Source organism: Myxocyprinus asiaticus, chromosome 16 (assembly GCF_019703515.2).
Source record: "Myxocyprinus asiaticus isolate MX2 ecotype Aquarium Trade chromosome 16, UBuf_Myxa_2, whole genome shotgun sequence".
NCBI classification, from domain to species: domain Eukaryota; kingdom Metazoa; phylum Chordata; class Actinopteri; order Cypriniformes; family Catostomidae; genus Myxocyprinus; species Myxocyprinus asiaticus.
In genome coordinates, this window is record NC_059359.1 from 16310059 (window position 1) to 16337870 (window position 27812).

The 27812-nt window shown below is 38.0% G+C and overlaps 1 protein-coding gene across 6 annotated transcripts in view; it reads left to right on the forward strand.

Moving 5' to 3' along the window:
- LOC127453601 (transcription factor HIVEP3-like) overlaps positions 1-27812 on the forward strand; it is a 120916-nt gene that overhangs the window by 75903 nt on the left and 17201 nt on the right. Inside the window, exon 1 of one of the 6 annotated variants that reach the window (XM_051720079.1) lies at positions 17458-17579. The exons of the other annotated variants lie outside the window; for them this stretch is intronic. The gene's annotated coding sequence lies outside the window, so the exon portion shown is untranslated. Of the gene's footprint in view, positions 1-17457; positions 17580-27812 lie in introns of those variants that run through there. 6 annotated transcript variants of the gene reach the window in all.

A 27812-nucleotide genomic window follows, 5' to 3' on the forward strand; every position in this document is an offset into this window, starting at 1 on the left:
TGAAACCCCTGTGTGCTGCTCTCGTGCTCTCTCTCTCTCCCTCAGCAGGTTGTTATAGTGGGCCAGGAGTCTTGAGCGAGAGAAGATAGAAATAGGCCCCTACTGTCAGGGGAGAGTACTTGGGACTACTTGCATCCAGAAACACAAACCACAGAAAGCAAAGTCACCCATCCCAGCTAAAAGGAATAGTTTACCCAAGACTAAAATTTCTTTCAACATTTAGTCACCCTCATGTCATTCTAAACCAGTATGACTTTGTTTCATGGAGCACAAAAGGAGAACACAAAACTCCAAAGGATTTCTATGCAATTACAAAGAATGGGTACAGAGAGTTTTTAACTGCTGCAATGGGATCATTGTGTCAGTTATTTGAACTCAAAACCAGTCTTAATGATTTGTTGACTAATCAGATTGATCTGGTTCATTGAAAATATCTGACTCAATAAAATGATTTGCTCATAATCAAACATTATTACTTCTCTTGTGTACGTGCCATGGAGCACTAGGGCAAATGTCAAGATTTCCAGTGAATAAAGATGAAAATTTTATTCTGTTCCTCACACAAAATTATCAACAGTAATGCTTCTGAAAACGTATATAACACAAAAGTAGTCATGTGGAATACTTTTATGGTATTTTTGTGTCTTTTTTTTTTTCAAGTTTTAATCTCCAGTCGTCATTCTTTGTAACTGCACGAAACAAAAACTAGCAGTACATTCTTCAAAATGTCTCTTTTAGTGTTCCACGGAAAGTTTGGAGCGACATCCAGGGTGAGTAAATAATAACAGAATTTTCATTTTGGGTGAACTATCCAAGTGTATCTGTCTGTGTCCAGCAAGACGACAAGGAACACCCACTACACGACATGGCCACTTCAAGTAATGCCCCCTTTGGATCACAAAGCCATTTTATTGGCTGAAAGAAATTTTCAAATCCAATGCAACCACTGTATGATTCATGTTTTTTTTTAACTAGTTGTCGACCGATATATCGGCAAGGCCGATATTAGAAATGTTTCCATTTTGGCATCGGTTGATAAATTTCCCTGTTTGCCCGATTTGTTTCTTAAAGCAGCGAGGGCGCCAAGAATGGGCTGCTTGCATGTGAAGCAACTGAGACATGTAAACGGTAAATCACAGTTAGTTTTTTTTGTTACGTGCTATCGTGTTACTACAATAATAGACCAGTGTGCAACAGTCTCATTCAAACGGTCGCATATAAGAGCCGCGATTGACGTGTCTAAGCTCGTAATGTTTCATACTCCTCTCCTCAGCAGTTCCCTGTAACTTTGAATTGTCTTGTCTAAAGATAAAAAGGCAAATATCAGTAAAATTAATATCATGTACCATTGCAAATATGTGGATGTCTTGTTTAAACACAAACCTCAAGAAAATCCAGCCGTTTCTTACTGTTGAGCACTCATCTAATAATATCTTCCTTTGAAGCGTGTGTTCTATCAGCCAGAATCAAAACTTCAGGATCAGAAGTTCCTCTGATTTACAAATCATGACGGTCAGTCCATGACAATCCAAGCAGGCAATTCAGGCCGTTTAAACTGTCAAGAAATTGGTGCTCATTCTGGATCCATTCTGGAGTGCGTATGTGCAACTTAAAAGTAAAAGCGCTTCATGAGCGCTTTAAGTAAATGTCATATTCACTGTGCACAATGTACAATTGGTTTGATACGGCCTTTTGTGAAAATACGATTACTAATGCCATCCATGTGCATACCATCCATGGGTGCTGGAATACTGTGTGTACTGTTATGTCCTTCTTCCTAATATATTAAAAATTTCTTATTCCTCATATTCCTAATATATTAACAATGACCCGGTTGCTAGGGAGGGTAGAGTCACATGAGGTAACCTCCTCATGGTTGCTATAATGTGGTTCTCGCTCTCGGTGGGGCGCATGGTGGGTTGTGCGCGGATGCCACAGAGAGTAGCGTGAAGCCTCCACATGCGCTATATCTCAACGGTAACTCGCTCAACAAGCCACATGATTAGACGCTGAGGTAACTGAGATTCGTCCTCTGCCACCCAGACTGAGGCGAGTCACTACGCCACCACGAGGACTTAGAGCACATTAGGAATTGGCCATTCCAAATTAGGGAGAATAGGGGAGGAAAACGATTTTTTTTTTTTTCTTCATTTGCAAATAAATTACTAAAATTTGATGACCAAACAGAAATCAAAAGAAACTGCTAACCACCATTTAAAATACAATATTATTATTATTATTATTATTATTTTTTTTTTTTAATAAAGTTAAAGTTTTGTGTGAAATTTAGTAAATATAGTGCTAAAGGATTATTATTATTATTTTTATTTTTTTATACATTTTATTTATTATTTACTATATTAAATTTGTGATATATCAGCATTGTATCAGCCACCCTGCACTCTAGCCATTAAAAACCCATATTTTAAATTATGTCACATAACGTATTATTAAACCAAAGGTATAAATGGTGAAATTGAACCTTTCTCTGTTTAGTTTTTTCCAGTTAGCTCACAAGCTAATCGGTTAAACTTTTAACTTAGCATATTCTTCTCTTTCTCATTTTCATCACGTTTCTCCTCACTGTCACCACCTAGTGAAACAGTGATTTGATTGTATTCAATAGAACTTTTACGCTCTGGTATATTTAATAATTTAGCAAAATATCATTGTAACATGACTTCACAGCAGAAGGGAAGGAGGACACAGGGAAGCGGGTTCCAGGCTCAGGTAAGACTTTTTAATCGGCCACTTCAATACTTTACAACTTCACAAGCCCATCAGCTTCACAGGCACGTAGTCACTTAAACACATTAGCTTTACAAACACAATAGGTTAAACACAACAGCTTCTCGAGCACCGTGGACTTCCTTGTGCCAGACTCTCTCTCCCTCTCTGCTGGTAGCGTGGCCGCTTATATGCCGCTCTCCCCATGCTCACTGGAATTAGAGACTAGTGTTTGACATAATTAGCTCAGGTGTCAGCGCCCTTACCGCTTTCTCTTTCTCCGGACGGACGCTCGACCACGCCCCCGCTGCCACAATCATTTTTTAATCTTTGTTGATAGGGTAAGATTTAGGGGTAGGAATAGGTGTAGGGTTTCTACAGGACTCCAAATAAACACAACAAACTCAGTGCATGAATGTGATGTCCAACTGTTGGAAGACTTCAGCATTTTGTCGGTTATTTGAAGGGGATGTAATTTTTAGTGGGGATGCCTTGTTTTACTCTTGCAGGAAGCAGACAGACCCTTCTCGAACTCTTTAATGTATATCTCTGAGAGACAGCTAACTGAAAATTAGGCCTAATTTCATTCAGACCATTTAAATAATAGAAATTGCCAACAAGTTACAGACTCTCAACCACCGTGGCCTTATTGAAAACGTATTAAGTGTTTCCGATGGACAGATGAGTGTTTTCCCTCCATTTAACTTGTTTATGTCTGTGGTTCTCCCTTCCTTCTCTCGCAGGCAGTCGTTTCATGAGTGTGAATGTGCAGTTTATTTGCAGGGAGTCATTTTGGGCTGAACTGAAGTGATCGTGTACTCGGCATCTTGCAGTTGGACTGCACTGCACTGATGTCTGCCAACAGTAATTTAATGTATGACTGGCTGCACTGTCCCTAATATTATTGCCATGCGTGATTTATAGTGTCTTAGCTGAGTCCCCCACTAGAGTCCTGAGCGGCGCTTAACGAGAGATGAAGAACAGATGGTGCGCAAACTGTAGATGTCTGCTGATTAGGTGAGCTTGATTAGATGCTATCTGCTGTCTTGCAGGCAATGTTTTTGTGTGTTTGATAAACAGACACACACATACACACATAGATGGCCCTCTAGGAATGATAGCCTAATGGAGGATAAACTCAGATTGTGCATGATGTGAGCTAGACAAACAGCTCTGCAGGCATACACAAAACATGCATACTTGCATTAATGCTTAGAGAGAGAGTGACTTTGTAATAAGAAGCTTGTTTTAAACTTGCACCACCACATACAGTGGACCCAAAAAGGATTTGGATGCTTAGGCCACACTTAAAGGGATAGTTTACACAAAAATTACAATTCTGCCATCATTTACTCTCCCTCATGTTGTTCCAAACCTGAGTTACTTACTTTTTTCTGCTGAACACAAGTATATTTTTAAGAATGTATGAGGTGTTTGTGTCCATACAATGTAAGTCAATGGGGTCCAAAGCTTTCAATCTTAAAATAGGACATACAAGCAGCATAAAAAGCACATCCCTTGGCAGTGCGTGTTTTTCTTCACACATGATTGGAGAAGTTTTATAAAGTCTCTTCTGCAAGGCTTGGTACTTCAGTTTAAATCGGTTTTTCATTCTTCCAGATCATTCTTGCTTTGTCAATGATTTAGTTGTGTTTACATTGACAGTACAAGTCAAATTTCTTCTCAGAACATAGACATGTTCGAGTTATATCTTTACTATGATGGATAAAAGGAAGGCTGATTCTCTGACATTTGAAAGGACCTTTCAAATTGACCGATGGCCAATACGTAAAACTCAGAAGGCACTAAGGTGTTCACAGCCAAAGAAATCAGATATTGCTGGATACGGGTCCATTTTAAATCATAATACCAGACAAAATTATTTTTTTACCTATTGCAAGTGTCACCAGTTTTGTTCTTTTTGACTTTATGCCCTCTGTTTCATCAATGTCACTTCCTGCCTCCGTGACCACTTCCTGGTCTTGTCGGTCATGTCTCAGCAAGTTAGAGTCATTGCTGAGGAGTGTGTAGAAGAATGTGTGTTGTGGTTTCCCTGTGCTATGAGTCTTGTCACCCACGCAATGACGAGCGAAACTTGTCTGCTCCGAAATGAGTGGGTGGCTTCTAAAAGTGTGACTTCCTCCTCCTATTTTTAGCGCTTGTGTTCTCTTACCATGACATGTCGTGCTCAATTTTCTCTCTCACTCTTCTTTGTTGCTCCCTTTTCTTTTTCATCGGCCAAGTAACTTGAGATTCTGATTGTTGCTATGACAGCTGGAAGTTTCTGTTAGAATGGGTTTCATATTGCCCCTTAAATTTCACAAACATTACAATTCTTTTAAGTTGTTTTCTTTATACTGCACTCTTTATTTTCAAGTCTTCTGTTCTTATATTTCTCTACAACTTCTTTCACAATGAGAGCTTCTCTAGGCCCTAATAATGAAATTGGAATCAGGAAAACATTTATTTTTTGCTGAATAACACTTTCACAGAAGGATCAGTGTGAACTTCAAAAACAGACTTAAGCTTTAGTATATGATATATCATGAATTTACTTTGTCAGGGGTGTAGGAACAATATGAAGGTATATGCCAGAGGGTGGTGGAAGCCTTGAATTTAAGATGCGTCTTCTTAAGGTAAAGGTTGCAAGTTAATTTCTTGGTGGGGGTGATTGAGAAGCTGGTCCATTCTGCCCTTGAGCAAAGTGCTTAAAGGAATAGTCAAGTCTAGTCATTTTTATTTGTATAGCGCTCTTCAAAACACATATCGTTTCAAAGCAGCTTTACAGAAAATTATGCTGTAATGTATGTAATGTCTTAAGAGTCATCATTGTGCAGTCTGATGAAAACGTGATTGTAGATTATGCATGTGTGTGTATATATATATATATATCTTTGTAATGCAGCACTTTTTGTACTACTGTCTCCTTTAGATGAATCGCTATTAAAATTACTATTACAATTTGAAAATTTTTTTCAGAACTTCTTTAACTACAAAGATTTCTCATCAAAAAATGACAGCTTTGCAGATCCTTGGCATTCTAGCTGTAAGTTTGCCCAGATATTCAGGTGACATTTCACCCCACGCTTCCTGTGGCACTTGCCATATATGTGGCTGTTTTGTTGGGCACTTCTCACGCACCTTACAGTCTAGCTGATCCCACAAAATCTCAATGGGGTTAAGATGCATAACACTCTTTTCCAATTTTCTGTTGTCCAATGTCTGTGTTTCTTTGCCCACTCTAAACCTTTTCTTTTTGTTTTTCTGTTTCAAAAGTGGCTTTTTCTTTGCAATTCTTCCCATAAGGCCTGAACCCCTGAGTCTTCTCTTTACTGTTGTACATGAAACTGCAATTGTGCAGGTAGAATTCAATGAAGCTGTCAGCTGAGGACATGTGAGACATCTATTTCTCAAACTAGAGACTCTAATGTACTTATCCTCTTGTTTAGTTGTACATCTGGTCTTCCACATGTAACGCACAGCGTTGAGATTGCCTGCAATGACAACAAGCTCAGTCCGATGCTGCTGTGACACACCGCCCTAGACCATGACGGACCCTCTACCTCCTAATCAATCCCGCTCCAGAGTACAGGCCTCGGTGTAACGCTCATTCCTTCGACGAAATGCACGAGTCCAACCATCACCCCTGGTGAGACAAAACCGCGACTCGTCAGTGAAGAGCACTTTTTGCCAGTCCTGTCTGGTCCAGCGAAGGTGGATTTGTGCCCATAGGCGACGTTGTTGCCGATGATGTCTGGTAAGGACCTGCCTTACAACAGGCCTACAAGCCTTCAGTCCAGCCTCTCTCAGCCTTTTGTGGGCAGTCTGAGCACAGTCTGATGGAGGGATTGTGCGTTCCTGGTGTAACTCGGGCAATTGTTGTTGCCATCCTGTACCTGTTGGTGATATTAGGATGTACCGATCTTGTGCAGGTGTTGTTACATGTGATCTGCCACTTTGAGCACTTCTTAGGCATCTCACAGTACAGACATTGCAATTTATTGCCCTGGCCACATCTGCAGTCCTTATGCCTCCATGCAGCATGCCTAAGGCACGTTTACGCAGATGAGCAGTGACTGGGCATCTTTCTTTTGGTGTTTTTTAGAGTCAGTAGAAAGGTCTCTTTAGTGTCCGAAGTTTTTATAACTGTGACCATAATTGCGTACCGTCTGTAAGCTGTTAGTGTCTTAACGACAATTCCACAGGTGCATGTTCATTAATTGTTTATGGTTCATTGAACAAGCATGGAAAACATTGTTTAAACCCTTTACAATAAAGATCTGTAAAGTTATTTGGATTTTTACAAAATTATATTTAAAATACAGTGTCCTGAAAAAGGGATGTTTCTTTTTTTGCTGAGTTTATATATATATATATATATATATATATATATATATAATTTACACACACATGTATATATTAGGCATCATCACTCAGCGACACGTAGCAGTGGGAGTTGGATATCAGGCAGGACTGGAGCTGGATCTGGCAGACTCTGGTAACCTCAGGATATGAATCCCAAGGTTGAGACAGGGAAACAAATAGAATATATTAGCGTAGATGCCATTTACTTTAATGCAGAGTTATAGAATACGAGGTGTTTCTGGTTCCAGTGGATCTAACCAATACAATAACCATAAGATGATGGATAAATTAGGTGTATGTCTGGCTGCAGAGATGAGTCTTTAGTCTAGACTTGAACTGAGAGAGTGTATCTAAATCCCAAACAATGCTAGGAAGATTATTCCATAGTTTAGGAGCCAAATAAGAAAAGGATCTACCTCCTCTTGTGGGTTTTGAATATTCTGGGTTCAATACAATTTAAGCTCAATCGACTGCATTTGTGGCATAATATTTATTACCACAAACATTTTGACTTGCCCCTTCTTTTCTTTATATAAAGCAAAAATCTGGGTTCCAGTGAGGAACTTACAATGGAAGTGAATGGGGGCCAATCCATAAATGTTAAAATACTCAATTTTTCAAAAGTATAGCCACAAGACATAAATAATATGCGTGTTAAGATGATTTTAGTGTGATAACTTCAGTTACTAACCTTTTCTATGTACCATAATAGCCAATTTTACAACTTCGCTGCCATGACAATATAATGTCAACAAACCCTAAAATGACTGTAAAAATGACAATTTAAACAACTTTACAGCTCAAATAATACATAAGTTTTAACAGAAAAAGTAATGTAAATGCTTTTATAAAAATTTTAAGCTTCACATTTCTGCCTATAAACCATCCCAAAATTAGCCCCTTTCACGTCTTTTGTAAGTACATCACTGTGCAGTACTTTCGATTTTTGCTTTTTTTTTAAGAAAAGGACGGACGAGCCAAAATTATGTTTTGTGGTAAACAACATTATGCCACAAATGCTGTCGATTGAGTTTAACTTGTATTGAACCCAAAATAGTCCATTAATCCCTACAATGCTCCCGTTAGTGCACAGTAAGTCACTTTGGATAAAAATGGTCTCCCAAATGTCAACGGGTCTTTCATCCTCAATAAACAAGGAGCTTGAGAGAGAAATAGCTGAACTGGCTCTTTTGGTTTGCCGCATTACTTAAGTTCTGTATCAAATTTAAGAATGACATCCTCAAATACTCCTGTTGTCTATTTGCTCCAACACTTGAAATGCCTGTGCAAATATTTTCACCAGAGACCCATTTTTACCTTTTTATATGTCCTCATTTTGTGGGCGGCAGTGTAAAAATAAATTTCATCTGTCTGCAAAGTCCATGACTGCTAATTTGGTCTAAATTACTGTCCAGGATTGGGCCAAAGCAACATAAATGTGCCTGGTAACATTTGATAAGTAAATGTTGCATCGCATTGCACCATACAAGTATGTATAACAAGATTACTCATGCAACCTTAAAGCTGACATGTAATTTTTTTTCAATGCTGTAATTCCAAGTATTCCATCTTAATATCTAGAGTCAAGTATATATAAACCATTTGTTAGTTCATTTCAGTTAAAAATGTAACACTGTGGCTCTGTAACTCTATCAAAAGATTCCTCTGTTTTGTAAATGTTGTTCATCCAGCCCGACACAGCAATTTTAACTGGCTGTGAGTTATTCACAGTTATATACTTTTCGTGTGTGATTGTTTTATCGTTAAAGATTGCTATTTGTGACTTCCAGTCTCCCCCACCTTCAACCATCTCCCCTTTGGATAGAGACTGGGTGGTGACAGGAGGAGAAATGGCCTCCTGTATCTCTAAAAATGCTATAAAAAACAAACCGTCATCACTCCCACTGCAGATGAACACTAATAGAAGTAAGAGGTTAGCTGAAGAGGCTGATAACTTTTGCCATAGCTCTGGCATTTTCAGTCAAAAAAATATTGAGTTTTGAAAAACTCCTTAAATGAGGATCCAATGACATTGATAAAGGTGAACTCAAGTCTTTTCAAGAAGCTACTCTAACTAGAGTGAGAAATGAAAGGATTTTGAATGAGTGGCACCTTACAAATCTAACACTATACAATGTGGAGCAATTGCCGTCTCTCAGCCCTTGGTTAAAAGGCTGTTGTCTCCTTTTCTGCAATGACTTGGCCATCGACCCTACATCTGTACACTGCTGCTTCAGTGCCTGCAACCGAATTAGTAGAGAAAACTTATTGGCCACTTACACACTGCAGCTAAATAGGATTTTTACTCCTCTTCTGAGTGCTACTGCTGCTTCCAAGTTCACTAAGGTTGGGAGTCGTAATTACGATATAAATGTACATTCAGGTGATTTTGGTCTGGGGAAAAAAGGACACACTTTGTTACAATTCCATATTCTTTCTTTCTTTTTTTTACTCACTAACAAAGACATAAAGCTTTTTAGTGCTAGTGATGTTTTAACTAGATGTCACCCTGGAGGTCTGTATTTGTGGCAGGGTTCTGTATAACATGTTAGTTCAACTGGAGGAAATACTAATAATTACTAATAAAAAATTACTAATAATTATGTATTGGAGAAGTGGCACATCAAAGCTGACAAAACTTAGCTCCTACTGAGTTTGAAATGCTGAAATTTCCTGTTAGGTTTAGAGGTCGGCCAATAGTGTATTTTGCTGCTACTAATTAGGGATGGTCATTATTGAGTAATTTTGTAGTCGAGTACTCTAACCCACAAAAATGAGTAATCGATTACTTTTTGTTTTTAACGTACATTTTTATTTACAAGTATGATATGTACGTAAAATTTACAGTATATTTTGTTTAATCACAAACGTTACCAAGAACGGTTTCAAAATAAGCCAAGTTCAACAAAACTGTGCTTTTCTTTTTGGGAAAAAACATTAAATGGATAATATGCATTAATACAAATGTAAAATAAAATAAAGATTTAAAATTAACAGCAAAAACATTTGCACTCACCAGTTTGAAAGCACAGACGCCATGAAATTTCCTTCTCTCAAACACCTCGACAACACATAAACGCTATAACGTAAACATTGTCATATAGACTATAAATTCTGAATGAGCAGTAATTCAACAACAGTAGATCATTATTCATCAATAGTAGATAATCAGCGATCGCTTATCATAATTGGTATCATCTGGTATTTCATAAAAACAGACTTCCTTTTCTCTAGGGACACTATCAGTCAAAATTAACATAACAAATCATCTTCAGAGGGCTCATTATAATAACCTTACTGTAACAAATTGGACCCCCCTCAACCCCGAAAAAAAAAACGTATCGGATCTGCAAGAATCATACATGACATTTTTTAATTCAAAACGGCGAATTAAGATGAAAGGTGAGCAGTTTCCATCCTTGACTTTGACATTGTTCTAACCATTCAAATTGTTAATGTTAGCATCCTCTCCCAGCATGATCATGCGGAAAGTCGGCATGTTGTTTCGGAGAGTTCCACTAACCTTGTATCGGCCACATTATGCCGACTTATATTATCACTGACAAACGCGATTATTCTATAAGACATTTTTCAGTTGGCTCCAGCCTGTTTACCTTGCCTTGTGGCGCGACTGGAATCGCATTGCATCAGCAGCTTCGGACCTGGGTTTGGATCCCATGTTAAAACCAGGAAGATGTCGCACTTGCATAATCATTGATGAGCACGATTCAGAGGTTGCATTTTTCCCTCTAACATTAAATTTTTACTTCACTGATGGTTAGGTTTAGGTTTAGGTTTGGGGTTTGAAGTTGGGGGTACAGTTTATAAAATATGCATTCCTTTTCACTGTATTGTAAAGCTGAAAACAACTCTCTTAACATCTCGCTTTTGGCCCCCCTCTGTGGACATTACACATGTCCAGCTCTGTGCAAAGCGTAGTCACATCACACAACAAACTCCATGTGGAGTCAGTGATTTTTTTTTTTTTTTTTTTCACCTCTAGAGGCTGCTGTTATACTGTAGAACCAAGGAGTTCTAAGTGTAGAATACTCCAGCGCAAGAAATGCAGGAACATTTACATTTATTCATTTGGGAGGTATTTTTATCCAAAGCGACTAGAGGAATGATACAACATAAGCGATTCATCTTAAGGAGACAGTAATACAAAAAGTGCTGCATTACAAAGATTCAAATATATATATATATACACACAGTTGGGGAGTAATGAAATACATGTACTGGGATTACGTATTTAAAAAACAAAATATAAGTAAACTGTATTCCACTACAGTTACAATTTAAATAATTGGTAATTAGAATACAGTTACATTCCAAAAGTATTTTGATTACTGAAGAGATTACTTTGCATTTTATTGTCATTTGTTTCATTTAATATTTAGTCCTTTTCAGATGAAAAACATTTATATATATAAATGATGCAATCCAAAGTGTATTTGAACAGCGGTAAAACACTTTCTTATGATGTGTTATATTCATACGAGCAGACAAAAGAAAGCTTACTAGAACTTACTAGACAAAAGAAATAGAAAACAATCTTGTGTAAATTGTCAGCATTACGCTAATCTAAAATGCTATTTCTAGCCATTTTACATTCACATGTTACCAGGCACTATCATATTTTTTTATCAAGAAAATTCACATTGGATCATAATTTCTTTTTTCTAGTAAGACCTTTGATATTAGGGTAAAAATCGTATTCTTGATAATATTTTTTGTATTGTTTTCCTGTAAAAGTATCTAAAAATCCTTAAAACAAGATCAGTTGGATTTATCTTGTTTTAGAAGCAACACTGTATATGATATTTAGGTTTTTCAGAGAATGTATTTTTAACATGTGTAATTTGTCTTACTGTACTGGCAGAGTTTTATAGTCAAAACAAGTGAAAAAATCTACCAGTGCTGAAGAAGTAATCCAAAGTATTTAGAATACGTCACTGACCTTGAGTAATCTAACGGAATACGTTACAAATTACATTTTACAGTATGTATTCTGTAATATATATATATATATATATATATATATATATATATATATATATATATATATATATATATATATATAGTCTGCTTCACAGATGGAGTTGAGACATATATGTATAGTGAAGCCGAAAGTCTGGGAAAGTGGTTTGATGCCTCTGTGTTGGTACGACAAGGCGCTAGGGCTGTCAAATTAAAATTAGAATATTTGTCGAATTTAAGAAAAAAATGCATATTCGAATGCTAAAACTGTGCAGTTTTTTTTAATGCTTTGTCAGGAAAGATGTTCAACTTGGAAATGTGTGTCTCGAGATCCTCACGTTCAGTTTCATTTTGTTGTGTTCCGTCTGATTGAACAGCCCCTGGCCTGGGCTCATAGTCTGAGCCACTTCGCCACCGAGTTCAGCCGAATGCCTCTGCTATCCGGGAATATTGCTACACTACATACAACTGTAATGAATAAAAAACAATGTGGTATTTCACTGTTATTATAGCTTGTGTCTGGGGTAGTATACTGTGGCATCAGTGCAAGTGTAACACCATGTGAACTGCCTATTGAAGCGTCCCCCCCATTTTACTTTTAACTTAACATTTGAGAATATGGACCGACTAAAACATTTTATTTATTTATTTCATGTATATTAGTTGAAAATGCTATGGTCTTTTTTAACAGCCAGGAATGTTCTTTGCATTACTATAATGTTGCTGTATGGTTTATGTATTTATTGCACCCTCTTGTGGACTAAGGAAATAACTTCAGTTTAAGAATAAGCTGACATTAAAATTCAAATATTATTCAAATTTAGAAAATATTTAAGCTAAAAATTTGAATTTAGTTTCTCTGCTCAATTGACAGCCATACAAAGCACCGTTCATTTGCAGAATGCAGACTTCTGGTGAGAACGTAGCTCTGCAGGAGTGATTTTAGGTAAACTGCAGTAGACCCATTATATATGCCAGCATCAGAGCCTTGAACTTGATACATGCAGCAACCGGCAACCAGTTTAGAGACACAAGGAGGGGTGAAACATATGCTATCTTGGGTTCGTTGAAGACCAGACGTGCTGCTGCATTCTGGATCATTTGCAGAGGCCTAATTGCGCATGCAGGAAGAGCGTGCTAAGAAAGCATTACAGTAATCCAGTCTAGATATGACAAGAGACTGAACAAGGAGTTGTGTGGCATGTTCAGAGAGGAAGGGTTTTATTTTCCTGATGTTGTAGAGTGTAAAACAACATGAACTGGCTTTTTTTGAGATGTGATCAGTGAAATTGAGTTGGTTGACAATGGTTATCCCTAGATTTTTGACCGTTTTGGAAGGTGTTATTGTAGATGAACCCAGCTGAACAGTGTTATTGTGCTCAACAGCAGGGTTGGTTGGAAAGACGAGGAGTTACATTTTTTTCTAGGTTGAGATGCAGGTGGTGTTCCTTCATCCAGGCCGAGATGTCTGCCAAACAGGCAGAGATTCGAGAAGTCACCGTGGGGCCATTAGGTTGGAAAGACAAGTATAGCTGTGTGTCATCGGCGTAGCAGTGGTTAGTGGTTAGCTTGAATGATGGGTCCCAGTGATGTAGTGTATATAGAGAAGAGAAGTGGTCCAAACACTGAGCCCTGAGGTGCCCCAGTAAGTAGCTGATGTGACTTGGACACCTCACCCCTCCAGGCTACCTTGAAATACCTACCTGAGAGATAGGATTTGAACCAGCCAAGCACAGTTCCTGTGATGCCCAGAGTAGAGAGAGTGGACAGGAGGATCTGCTGGGTGACTGTTTCAAAGGCTGCAGATGGGTCCAGCAGAATACCTATCTGCAGGAAGAATAGCTATCTGCAGGAAGAATATTAATTATTTATAAAAACTATCTGCAACTATTGGCGTAGATTTTTGACGACAACTGATTAAAAAAGCTGTTTAAAAAAGTAACTATCGGTGCTGATATGTCAGTCGATTTTAGTTGGGTTGCAATGCCACTCCCTCAATTACTTGCAATACAAGGTGTTGGGAAATAAACAAGTTTGCCTTCTCTCTCTTGGTCATGTTTATACAGAAGCCTCAGCTTTGAAAAGCCTTGGGGTAATACGGTTGCCTGGAAATGCTCTAGTTTTTAGAAAGAACACCCACATCTCTTAATACATGGTTTATTTATGTAATCTCTTTTAGCTTTTCAGAATTCCAGGTATCTTTTGTGCTATTTTTGTTTCAATCTGGCATCAGCAGTCTGAATCTTATTCTAACTTGATGCTGCTGCTTTTTTATGTTAATTTGTGTTGTCTTACAAAGTACAAGGCTCTCTTCACATTGCACGACCATGGAGATCTTGCCATAACAAGACAATCCGTCATGGCTGTGTTGTACAGCAATCTCCCTGTTGATCAGATTTACAGAGCCTCTGTTGTCCCCAACTATTGTTGGAAAAACAGAAGACAAAGGGATGACAGAAGTGTGAGTTACCCTCCCAGAGGGCTACAGTATGGGCAATGCCTGGCCACAGTCCCCCTCCCACCCTTAAACAGGCTGACCATCATCACAAAGATCACATTCAGTCATACACAATACGCACACTGCCTCAGGGCCAGTACACTGCCCTGCTCCACATGATGCTGAAGGTCACACAATTATTTGGGATGATTGATAAAACCAAGAGTGTAAAAAAGAATAAGTAGAAAGATGAAGTAGAGGAGCAATAGAAAGGTTAAAGCTCAGAGAGGAGTTTTCAGTGACAGATGAAGATGCAAGCTGTACTTAACAAGCGAAGAATAATTTTAAGCAGTTAAGGATGTGCGTAGGAATGGACAAAGGTAGGAGCATCAGAATGCTAGTGTCATTCTGTTTTCTTGCTTGAAACATTAGTTCCATGTTTCTAACAAGGAGGTAACCAATTATTTAAAGGGATAGTTCACACAAAATGGAAACATTTTGAAGTATATTGATGCTTTTTTTCCCCATACAATGAAATGGAATGGGGACTGAGGCTGTCCCCATCTCCTTTTGTGTTCCATGAAGGAAAGAGTGTCAAATGGCTTTGGAACAACATGAGGGTGAGTAGATAATGACAGAATTTTCATTTTTGGATGAACTATCCCTTTAAGATTGGGGGTAAAAAAAGTAAAATTTGAAAAATCTGTCATTGGACAAACCAGTATTGACCATTACTCGACTTGAACATTGGAATACTGACCACTCAGTGTGGCCTGGTTTCTTACACATATTTGTATCATAAAAATGAACTCATCATAAGCAACATATGTATCACTATACGTATCGTGAGGTGGTTGGCAATACCCAACCATAGTTCCAACTCTATTTGGATATGAATATTTGGATTTTAATTAGTTGATAGTTTGTGAAACAAGCAACTAACTTTCTTTTATGTACAGTAGGCTAGATTTAACTGTCAGATTATATCTTATCAAGCCTAAGTAGAAGGTGCTGGAAAGATTTAGAAAAAAAAAAATTAAGAGCTTATATAAAAGCTTCACATTTACAGGAAAATATCAAGGAAACAAAAAAAGAATAGAAAAGAAGCTCAAGTCTCCCAGGATTCTCTGTGCTTGTGTCTTCCGTTCATTGGGAAAGCCCCATTCAGTCTGTTTGTTCATCAGCTCACTATGCAGCGTCACAGCCCACTATTTGTGTAGCAGGAACATTTGCAAGGAAATTTCCTAGAACTCTTATCTCAATTCACACAGAGGAGCTGTTGTGATGTATACCAGCATGTATGCATGTGAGTGTTGGCATAATATTTATGGTCAACTAGGACTTAATTGGTTTTAATAAATATGTTATGAATGTTTTTGGCTTGATAGTGGTTGTCTGTCTCTGGTGGTGAAACTTAGAATCATATGTACAGCACTGCAAATCCATCTTTCATCAAATCCTGATTCATGATCTCATTATTACTCCCTATAATGCTTGCACATGTTTATATATTTACAATATACTATATGGCTAAAACGAAGTGGACACACCCATATGTGCTTGTTAAACATTTAATTTCAAAACCAATGACATTAAAAGGGAGGTGCACCTTGTTGCAAAAAAGACACTTAAGCCAAGAAAACCCTTATCTTACAGGTTTCTTGCAACCGGGCCTGGGTTTTTCCTTACAGTTTCCACTCTTATGGGAAGGCTTTCAACTAGATTTTGGAACATGGCAGTGGGATTTGCTCCCATTTAGACACAAGAGCATCAGTTGGCTCGTAGTTGGTAATCCAATTAATCCCAGAGGTGTTCTGAGCTTTGTGCAAGCCAGTCAAGATCTTCCACACCAGACTCCGTAACTATTTGTTTATGGATCTTGCTTTGTTGTTATTGTATTTTTAATAATTATTTCCACTCATTTTTACGTCCCTTAATTTATTATCCTCACACTTTTTTTTTTTCTTTTTTCTTTTTTGTGTGACAGATGCCTGCATGCATGTGTTGCCACACATACATTCATATAGTAATTTATGTGCATGCATAGTTGGGAGCCCTATACAATCAGTGTTACAGCCAGCTCCCTTATGATGTCAACATCCAAATATGGAGCTGTTCTTTTCATTGAAACAGCAGGAGTTAAGATGGCCAGTCTGAGGTGACCTGAAAGTTATGCAGTGAACGTGAGCCTACAAATTCCCATCAGGGAAAAACATCACATGAACCACAATTGATCAGTTTAGCAGATTTCATCTGTCATTCAAAGGGATAGATCACCGCAAAATTACAGTTCTGTTATCATTTACTCGCCTTTGTGTAGTTCCAGACCCAAAGCTATCATATGTCTTCAGAAGACTTGGAATATAGTACATAAGTCATAAGGACAACTTTTATGATACTTTAGTGGGACTTTTTCATCCATGAAAGCTTCAGTCCCTGTTAATTGCATGGAAAAGAGAATGGAAAACACTCTCCAAATTCTTTCCTTTTGTGTTCCATGCAAGAAAGTCGGTCATATTGATTTGGAACAAAATGGTTGAGTAAATAATTACAGAATTTTCCTTTAATTGGGTTTCGTACCATGAATGGGCTTTGAGTAAAATGATGAAAACTAATGAAGTAATAAGCCACTTTGTTAACAGTGTGTTCTGGCTCCATTAGCTTATGATCACAACAATAAGGCTGCCTGTTATTCAATCACTGTGACCGTGTTCATTCATACAACCTTTTCCTCCTCCTCATACTCGCCATGTGTCTCCATGTCTCTCACACCCACTCGTTTTCTTACTCTTTCTCTCCCCCTCCCATCTCTCTCTCTCTCTCTCTCTCTCTCTCTCTCACTTTCTCTCCCCCCCTTACTCACTTCACTGAAGTACACCCACTCAATCACAAACATTCATATCCGCTGTGTCATTTGGTGACTCTCATTCATGCTTTGGTGCTGTGAGGTGGCAGAACCTTCAGGTAACAGACGGCGCTGCCTCCTGCCTTTTCGTACCGTATGCTCTATTCTATTTGGAGAATGGACACTAAACTGGAATTACTATACATGAGGAGATCAGCTTTCAGAGTGAGTATTTGGCTGTTTTTGTTAATTATGTGGTCAGGTTCTACTGTCAGCACATTTATTAAATGTGTGGCTTTTGAGATGTGTTGCAAATGATTGGTTCTATGTGTGTGTGTGTGTGTGCATGTGTGTTCACACGAGATCAAGGGAAATGTCCTTTGTGCAAAGAGATTTTTGTACACAGTGCCTGATGGTCACTCACCAATGGATTGGTGAGTTGTAATTCTGTTAACAAATTTGTCTCACATGTAATAGGTTCTATAGCTCATAATCTTGTTTTTCAAATGGTTATCCATAGATGTATTCATGAAAAACTTGTTAACTCATTGTTTAGATTCTAAGAACCTGCTGAGTTAAAATACGTGTAAGCCCATATTATTTTTTATATAGCAAAACACTGTTTCTTTAACTTTGTTTGTTACTGTCAAATTTGATGATGCATGGTCTCTTTTCTTTGTCTGAGGTGCTTATACTCCATTGCTGTGCCCGAAACTTTGAAAATACTATCTTTGCAGGAAGTATACATGGTATTAGAAGGAATCAGACACATCGGAATCCAATGTTTGCATCACATCCTGTCTACTAAGATGCCTTCATCAGGTTATTCGGGTCATTTTGATGTGGTGATTGGGTGAAAAAGAAAATGGTTAAGTAAATTCATTTATAAATGTACATTTTATCAATTCGTGTCCCCATCTTTACTGAAAAGTTAGCATTGTAGTCATTAAATATTCACATGGTTATGTCTAAAGCTCACTTCAGTGTTTTCTAGGCCATTAGACATGATATTATGGTGTCTTGGAGGGCTGTCTGAAACCAGTTCCCATAGAAGGTACCTTCATTCAAAAGTGCTGTCTGTGTAGCCACCGAGTCCATTGACTGACTGGGTGGCAAGGCAGCTTCCCTTTGCTTTTGGACATAGCCCATGTCTTAAAGAAGCTCTCAATCAGGATGTGAAGATGTGAAGTGCAGGTAAAGTGCACTTCTCAAAAGCCAAGAAAGGCTTTCTCATTAACGCTGCTTTGTTTTTGGAAGGTTAAATGCTAGGAGAGACTTGAGAGGAGCCAGTAATGAAGGAATAAAGCTCAGAAATTCTGCCGAAGTATGACTAATCATATCAGCAGCTGTGTGGGTCGGCCCTGCGCTTGTACTGCAGAGCATCTGATTCACTATTACTCCCCGATAGAGGCACTGCTTGATTCACTTCCTCGTGTGGGTGGATTTTTTATTCTATTGGCCCTGTGCTCTAAAAAGCCACAGGTGAGGTGATTGACGGGCCCGGAAGCACTATGTTGTGGGCGGTTTGGAAGAGGGAGCCGTTCCACTTGTTTTTCTGTGAATGTAAATGAATGAAACTCACACAGCTCATCTTTCTCATTCTTTGTCTCTGGTTACTATGGAAGCCCTGAGCTGGCCATATTTAGCTCGAGTGAATGTAGGCTAAATGCCCAGGTATACTCTGTTTTTCTGAGTTTTGAATCAAATTGCACATGATAGACCGTGTTGCCTTTCAAAGTATAATCTTTTGACCGCAAGCGAATACAAACGCGTTTGACGCATGGGCGCTACAACTGCTTTATGATACTCTTTTATTACAGTCAATGAAAGGCGCTTGCGCCAGTGTGGACAGACAAGGACTGTCCGCGTGTCGATAAAATTTGGACATGGACAGTCCACACAGACTGTGCTGATGACGAAATTTGCACCACGCATACTGTGTGCGTAGCAATCAGCAACATGGACAGCCGAAGCATACTTTGGCCTTAAAGGGATAGTTCACCCAAAAATGATTTACTCACCCTCATGCCATCCCAGATGTGTATGATTTTCTGTTTTCTGCTGAACACAAACCAAGATTTGAAGGTCCATACAATGCAAGTGAATGGTGGCCAGACCTTTCATGCTCCAAAAATCACATAAAGGCAGCATAAAATAAATCCATATGAATCCAGTGGTTAAAATAAATATATATATATATATATATATATATATATATATATATATATATATATATATATATATATATACAGGTGCATCTCAATAAATTAGAATGTCGTGGAAAAGTTCATTTATTTCAGTAATTCAACTCAAATTGTGAAACTCGTGTATTAAATAAATTCAGTGCACAGAGACTGAAGTAGTTTAAGTCTTCGTTTCTTTTAATTGTGATGATTTTGGCTCACATTTAACAAAAACCCACCAATTCACTATCTCAAAAAATTAGAATACATCATAAGACCAATAAAAAAAAAACATTTTTAGTGAATTGTTGGCCTTCTGGAAAGTATGTTCATTTACTGTATATGTACTCAATACTTGGTAGGGGCTCCTTTTGCTTTAATTACTGCCTCAATTCGGCGTGGCATGGAGGTGATCAGTTTGTGGCACTGCTGAGGTGGTATGGAAGCCCAGGTTTCTTTGACAGTGGCCTTCAGCTCATCTGCATTTTTTGGTCTCTTGTTTCTCATTTTCCTCTTGACAATACCCCATAGATTCTCTATGGGGTTCAGGTCTCGTGAGTTTGCTGGCCAGTCAAGCACACCAACACCATGGTCATTTAACCAACTTTTGGTGCTTTTGGCAGTGTGGGCAGGTGCCAAATCCTGCTGGAAAATGAAATCAGCATCTTTAAAAAGCTGGTCAGCAGAAGGAAGCATGAAGTGCTCCAAAATTTCTTGGTAAACGGGTGCAGTGACTTTGGTTTTCAAAAAACACAATGGACCAACACCAGCAGATGACATTGCACCCCAAATCATCACAGACTGTGGAAACTTAACACTGGACTTCAAGCAACTTGGGCTATGAGCTTCTCCACCCTTCCTCCAGACTCTAGGACCTTGGTTTCCAAATGAAATACAAAACTTGCTCTCATCTGAAAAGAGGACTTTGGACCACTGGGCAACAGTCCAGTTCCTCTTCTCCTTAGCCCAGGTAAGACGCCTCTGACGTTGTCTGTGGTTCAGGAGTGGCTTAACAAGAGGAATACAACAACTGTAGCCAAATTCCTTGACACGTCTGTGTGTGGTGGCTCTTGATGCCTTGACCCCAGCCTCAGTCCATTCCTTGTGAAGTTCACCCAAATTCTTGAATCGATTTTGCTGGACAATCATAAGGCTGCGGTTCTCTCGGTTGGTTGTGCATCTTTTTCTTCAACACTTTTTCCTTCCACTCAACTTTCTGTTAACATGCTTGGATACAGCACACTGTGAACAGCCAGCTTCTTTGGCAATGAATGTTTGTGGCTTACCCTCCTTGTGAAGGGTGTCAATGATTGTCTTCTGGACAACTGTCAGATCAGCAGTCTTCCCCATGATTGTGTAGCCTAGTGAACCAAACTGAGAGACCATTTTGAAGGCTCAGGAAACCTTTGCAGGTGTTTTGAGTTGATTAGCTGATTGAATTTTTTGAGATAGTGAATTGGTGGGTTTTTGTTAAATGTGAGCCAAAATCATCACAATTAAAAGAACCAAAGACTTAAACTACTTCAGTCTGTGTGCATTGAATTTATTTAATACACGAGTTTCACAATTTGAGTTGAATTACTGAAATAAATGAACTTTTCCACGACATTCTAATTTATTGAGATGCACCTGTGTATATATATATATATATATATATATATATATATATATATATATATATATATTAAGCAATATGATAGGTGTGAGTAGAAACAGATCAATAGTTGAGCCCTTTCTTACTAAAAATCTCCACTTTCACTTTCACATTTTGAAAGTGAAAGTGGAGATTTAAAGTAAAAAGGATTTAAATATTGATTTGTTTCCCACCCAAAGTGATTGCATCGCTTCAGAAGAACCACTGGAGTCTTATGGATTACTTTTATGCTGCCTTTATGTGATTTGTGTAGCTTCAAAGGTCTGGCCACCATTCACTTGCATTGTATGGACCAACAGAGCTGAGATATTCTACTAAAAATCTTTGTTTGTGTTCAGCAGAAAAAAAAAATTTCATACACATCTGGTATGGCATGAGGGTGAGTAAACGATGAGATAATTTTCATTTTTGGGTGAACTATCCCTTTAAGTGTAGTGGGCCACATTTGAAGAAGGTAGAGTGGGGGTCAGAAGTCTGTGTCAAAACTGAAAATCTGGAATTCAAAATCTATTTTTAACCTTGAAATGAACAAAGTTTTAAGGTTTTGATCAATTTAAAACAAAGAGACATAATGATGACATAAAATGAATATGAAATATCAGCATTGTGCACAAGGGAACTTATCAAATAATGATACTAACCATGTTAATTCCTGTGTATGAAAGGTCAGATTTTCTTTCGTCCATCAAAGCACAAAAGATGCTCTTTCAGAACATTCCAAACCATGCTGGGATAACAGATCATCAGGTTTTGCACAAACTTGTATTGTCCATTTCAGCTCGAGTGCATGCTGTCATTTAAACAAACCAAATTCTCACTCAAATTGTTATGTTGATATTCTAATTTGTAATGAAAATAACTAATAAATTATTAAAATGCACAAAGAAGCATTTTCACAAGTGGACTCAGACTTTTGAACTCCAGGGTATTTGTCACTGTTCAAGTATTATAAGCTCTGTCAAGTCTAAAACTGTGAGAGCATTCATTTTCCATTGTAAATAATAGGAGACAGAAAAAACAGATCCAGCATTAGGTTGCTTTCTTTTTTGTCTGCGATATGCATACCTGCTCCGAAACAAGCACCTTGGGCTGCTGAAACCAAAGAACTGTTGACCTGATTTGCTCTTGTGCTTCTTAATCCAAGCAAACACAAAGACTGTTGAACTACCCTGCCTTCACAAGTCTGTCTGCCAGCATCTGAAGGTTTGTGGTGCTTTACGAGTTGTCTTTCTCTGTTCTAAGCAGTTAAGCTTGAGATACATGGGGATATTAGCCCAAGATGAGTGTAGCCCCAAGTTTATATGGCCTTTTATATGGTCTTTTTCCATCCCTGACACTTAAAATCAGCCTCTGTCTGTTCAGTTTTTATAGTTTTATAGCTCTCCATCCCTGCATTAATGGGTCATATCATGAGGAATCACATTTTCCTTGATCTTTTAAGATGATTTCATTGTAATATAGACTTTCTAAACTTAAAACTTCCCAACAAGTCTAAATCATTTATTAAAACCAAGTTGCAAAAATAGGTTGTTCTGAAATCCTCTGAAATTCTGGCATCAGAAATCTGAAACATTAACATATGACCTGCCCACATTTTCACATCAACCATAGCTGGGTTTCCATCCAGATGTTTCACATTTTTAAAGCACATTTCTAAAAATGTGACTGAACAAAATGCGGATCATTGTGCCTTTCCATCCACTACGTAATGCACATTATCTTAAGGGAGCTCACCTTGTCATGATGGAGCAGCTGAATGACCTCCTTGCTTTGGGGAGAGTTAATTTTTTATTATTGGAACAATTGTACATTGTTTTGTTAAATGCTGCCAGGAGATGCCGCAGAATGAGTGTAATAGCTGCTGAGCCCATACGTATACCTGGGAGCACCCGCACTCAGAACTGTTCTGGTGGATTGTGAGGGCCCACTTTAATGACCAGCCAAGGGTTGACCCAGAACACATGCTCAAATGGTCAAAACATGTTATCGTTTTGTGAATAAACTGTTTCCATCACAATTTAAAATTTGCATAAAATAGTTTGAAACCCAGCAATTGCCTATTCAGTGTTTAGAACCGTGGCCCGCACAGTCACGGTGAGGTAATATAAGCAGGAAAATGTGGTTAAGTTTGTCAAACCTTGCACTTAACAAGTTTCCTGATCATTTCAGTCTCATTTTAACAGTCTGTGGTGCATTTCTGGTGAATTTTACTGTAGATTATGTAATCCTACCACAATGTAACGCATGCTTTGCAAAGAGGATGCTGTTGAAGACTGGAGCAGTTAAAACTAAATTTGATCCGACCTGCACTCATTTCATACGTGAAACAGGATCAAATTTAAGGGTCACGGAGAGGGTGTAAAATGGCTATGGCACACTAAATTACACTGTGTAACAATTTATTTATTATTATTTTTTCCTGGGTAGTAAGTGTTATTTCCCAATTGCTTATGCCTCAAAAGTATAGAAAATGGCTATTATTCCCCACAAACATTGCTTTTGTGACCAGGACAGTGATATTGTGAAATGTACCTATTTCCAATGAGAAAATGGGTGAATTTGTGTCTTTTCGTTCACATAAAGTCAGAAAAAAACAACATTTGTAACACAAAAATTGTGTTACATAGTGTTATGAGGCAAAAACTTGATTAACATCGCAAGTGGACATAGAAGAAGACATTTTTTTTTTTTTTTTTTTTTACATTTAAAGTGACAGGTCTGTAGGTTTTACTTTTCTTTTCAGGACAGTTTAGTGCTTTTGGTCCTGTTATCGTTCTTACTGTTTTTTTGTTTTTCTTTCTCTTTTATTCAAATTCAGTGTTGCTTTTGAACTGAGTTACACAAAGTTTGTTCAGATTTAGAGGGAGCACTTTTTGTGGCAATTCAGTCACAGTGCACAAGCACAAAGTTCAGAGAGCCGATATGCATGCAGCAGGGTGTGGCTTGTGGACATCCGTGTGAGGTCTTTGTTCTGAACAGTCACAAGGTGTAATTTATACTTTTAACTATTCATAAATTGTGTTGGCTGACTGGTTTACATACATTTTTAAAAGCAAATAATATTCATCTGATATTCGTGTTTATCTCTCTGTAAATATACTTCTGACTGTAGCTTAAGCTGCACAAAATGTTAAATTGCAAGCAACTTGCGGAAGAACACTTTACGCGAGTTGTTTTAATTTAACATTTATAACCAAAATATTATTTATTTGAAGATAAACAACACTCGCATTTATATATTTTGAATTAATGAATTAATTTTAAACTTATAGCACTTTTATGACACTACACTCAAAGCGCTTTTACATAGAGAACAGAGGACTCTCCTCAACCACCACCAGTTTAGTATATTTTAATATGATTATTCAAGTGTTTTATCAACAATTATTGTTTGTATTGTACTACACTTATCAATTTAAGAGGTGGAATTCTTGATATGGCTGATACAAGTCCTATTGAAGACTTTCCTGTAGCTCAACTGGTAGAGCATGGCACTAACAATGCCAAGATCATGGATTTGATTCCCAGGTAACACACACACACACACACAGATAAAATGTATACCTTGAATGCACTGTAAGTTGCTTTGGATAAAAGCATCTGCCAAATGCATAAATGCAATAAACAACTTGAGATGATTATACATAACTACCTTGTAGAATCTTGTACTTATAGTGGCTTTAAACAGACTTTTAAACAGACTATCTGCCAACAGGACAATGGAAATGGAAAACTTGTGCATTTATGTAAGTGGGGTAAAATAAATGAGAAAACAGGAGCACAAACACACACTTAGGGAATCTTAAAACTACAACAATTTTATAAAATACCCAGAAGTCAATAACATTTGTAAACATGTAGTAACTTCACTGTAAAACGTAAATACATCGCAATCAATATACACATGAGTAATGTTTGTTTCATTGAAGCATAATATGATAAAATAGAAGCTTCAGCAACCCTGCCAGACAACATATCCAGGCATTATAGCAAGTAAACAACTTCACCAAACTGCTAACAAATAAACATCCATCCAGACTGCTGCGATGTTGTCCTGAACTGTGCGACTGACAGAACAGCATAGTTTCCCCAGCCGGAACATGCGACAGCCAGACCTTCTTTTCTGTGTTTATAGACATGACGTAAAGATGCAAGGAAGAATGACATTAGCCTGCGATTTTGCACCAAATCTGACCAGACAGCTCAAAATCATCTTTGTAGACTTACTGTACCGTAGTGAATCGGGGTAAGGCAAGGACATTGTTTTGAACACATATTTTTTTAACAAAAATGTAGTGCAGCTTTAAGCTTTTGTTTACAAGAGTTATGTAAAGAGATAGACAGATATATAGACCAGGGCAATTATTTGGATGATATTTTAAGATCGGCGCATTGTCCGATAACCATGTCCACTTGGTTGATTAACAGAAGTGTTACATCCCCCCCAAATCTATCAACTGCCTTGTCAGTGGATAAAAACAAATTGGGAGAGGCTATTTGCACTAAGTGCAAATAATGATAGATGCTATTTGCACCCCTAATTAAATGTTCACATACAGTATAGGGGCATCACTGCAGTGTGTTTATTGTGTTTATTTAGAGTCCCACAGATATCCTGCACCAACCCCTACTCCTTACCTTACAAAAATTAACCATGGTTTTACTACAGTAATGTTGACTGACTTCATACATCCACTTAAATGACCTTGGGGCCTGGTTATAAGTAATTGCAAAAATGTATCTTTTTTAAAATAATGCAGTGAAATTCATACATATTTCATTGTGACTTAAGTGTCAAAATACTTTTTTGGGGACACTGTTTATTTGCATAATTTTGGCTGTATGCCACCTTTGGTAATTTAAAAAAAAACAACCATACTGATTGATGCTAAATTTTGTGGGTTGCTTTTTGGCTCGTAGTTGAACAAGTGACCAGTGATTATTCCAGTGAAACGAGGTTGTTTCCTGTGTTGGACCGGGACGGTAAGCAGCATGGTTTAAAGGGGTCGTGATATCTCTCCCCTCATGATCTTTACTGAGTGTTGATGTTCGTGCCAATACAGGCAGGGTGGTGAGGTGTGCCTCTGACTCCTGCGGTGTGACATTCAGAAGGGGCCTGCTGGCAGCGTGGGCCAGTTGCACCACCTCCTCCTGTATGTCTTTGATGAACATGTTGATGTCCCAGCAAGGGGACACTTGAGGTCATGAGATGCTGCCACTGGCGTGTGGAGGTCAGCCTGTTTATCTACTTCCTCTTGCGGGCGTGCCACTACACTCAGAGAGGATGGTGGGGGACAAATTTAGACCTCCAGCTCTCCCTCCATCTGCCGTGGCTAGCTGTGGGCCTGTCTCCATGGGAACTGGAGCCAGGCTGCCAGGAGTACAAACTGGAAAGAGAGGCACTAACTATTATCAAGTGTTTATCCATCATTGTCCTTACATTTAAAAAAACATTCTCACAGTTTAAATGGACTTTCAGCTGACATGCTAAAGACATTGAATAGTATTTGATATACAGTGAAATTGGACTATCATCTTAGAAAATTAAAGTATATCATCATATTCTCACCCTTATATTGTTCCAACCCCATATGACTTTCTTTGTTATGTGGAACAAAAAAGATGTTAGGCAGTATGTTAATCTCAGTCACCATTCCCTTTCATTGCATATTTTGTCCATACAATGAAAGTGAATGGTGACTGAGGCTGTCATTCTGCCTAACTTCTCTTTTTGTGTTTCACGCAAGATTGAAAGTCATGAGTTTGGAACAACAATATTGGTTGAACTATCCCTTCAAAAGACAGCATACTGTCATCAATGTGGTCAGTAATTTTGTTAGTACTGCCCGCAATTATACTACGAGCATTAGACAAAATGAGCTCCTTGAATCACAATGGTTTCCTTATTTATTACAGTCCTGACAAGCTGGCATGTCGCTTCTAGAGTCCATGAATCCACTCTCAAAAACCTTCTATTGATTCTGCAGCAGAACCCATGTTCCACACCATCCGGGTCGGCTCACCTGGAAACTATTAGAAACAAGAGCCAGCCACATCCAGTGGGAAGATATGTATATCATTCTAAGAGGGGCAATTAACATATGTCAATCAAGGTGACATTATGTTTTCAGATGCAGCATGTTGTCACAAGGACAGTGAGAGGTAGAGGGAAATGTGAGATTTCTACATGGGAAAGCTAAAAAACAAACAAAATAAAAAACATTTCACTGCTGTCTAGAAGCTTTAGTTATAAATTCTGAGAAATGTCTGGATAGCTTTTAAATGTATGATTTCATATAATTTTGCAATTTTTTTTGTATGATATGCAAAATACTCTACATTTAAAGGGCAGTCTCCTGGTTCAGTATTGGATTAAGATCAGATTACAATGCCAGCAAATCTTGAAAGTGAAACCAAACCTAAATGACCATATTGAGCTTTTTACACTTGACATTGTTAACTTTGTGTCATTTTTAACCCTGTGTTGAAGGGATAGTTCTCTAAAAAAAAATAAAATAAATAAACATCAGTTACTCCCTCTCATGTTGTTCCTTAACATGCATGACTTTCTTCCGTGAAACACAAAAGGAGATATAGGGCAGAATGTTACCCTCAGTCAAC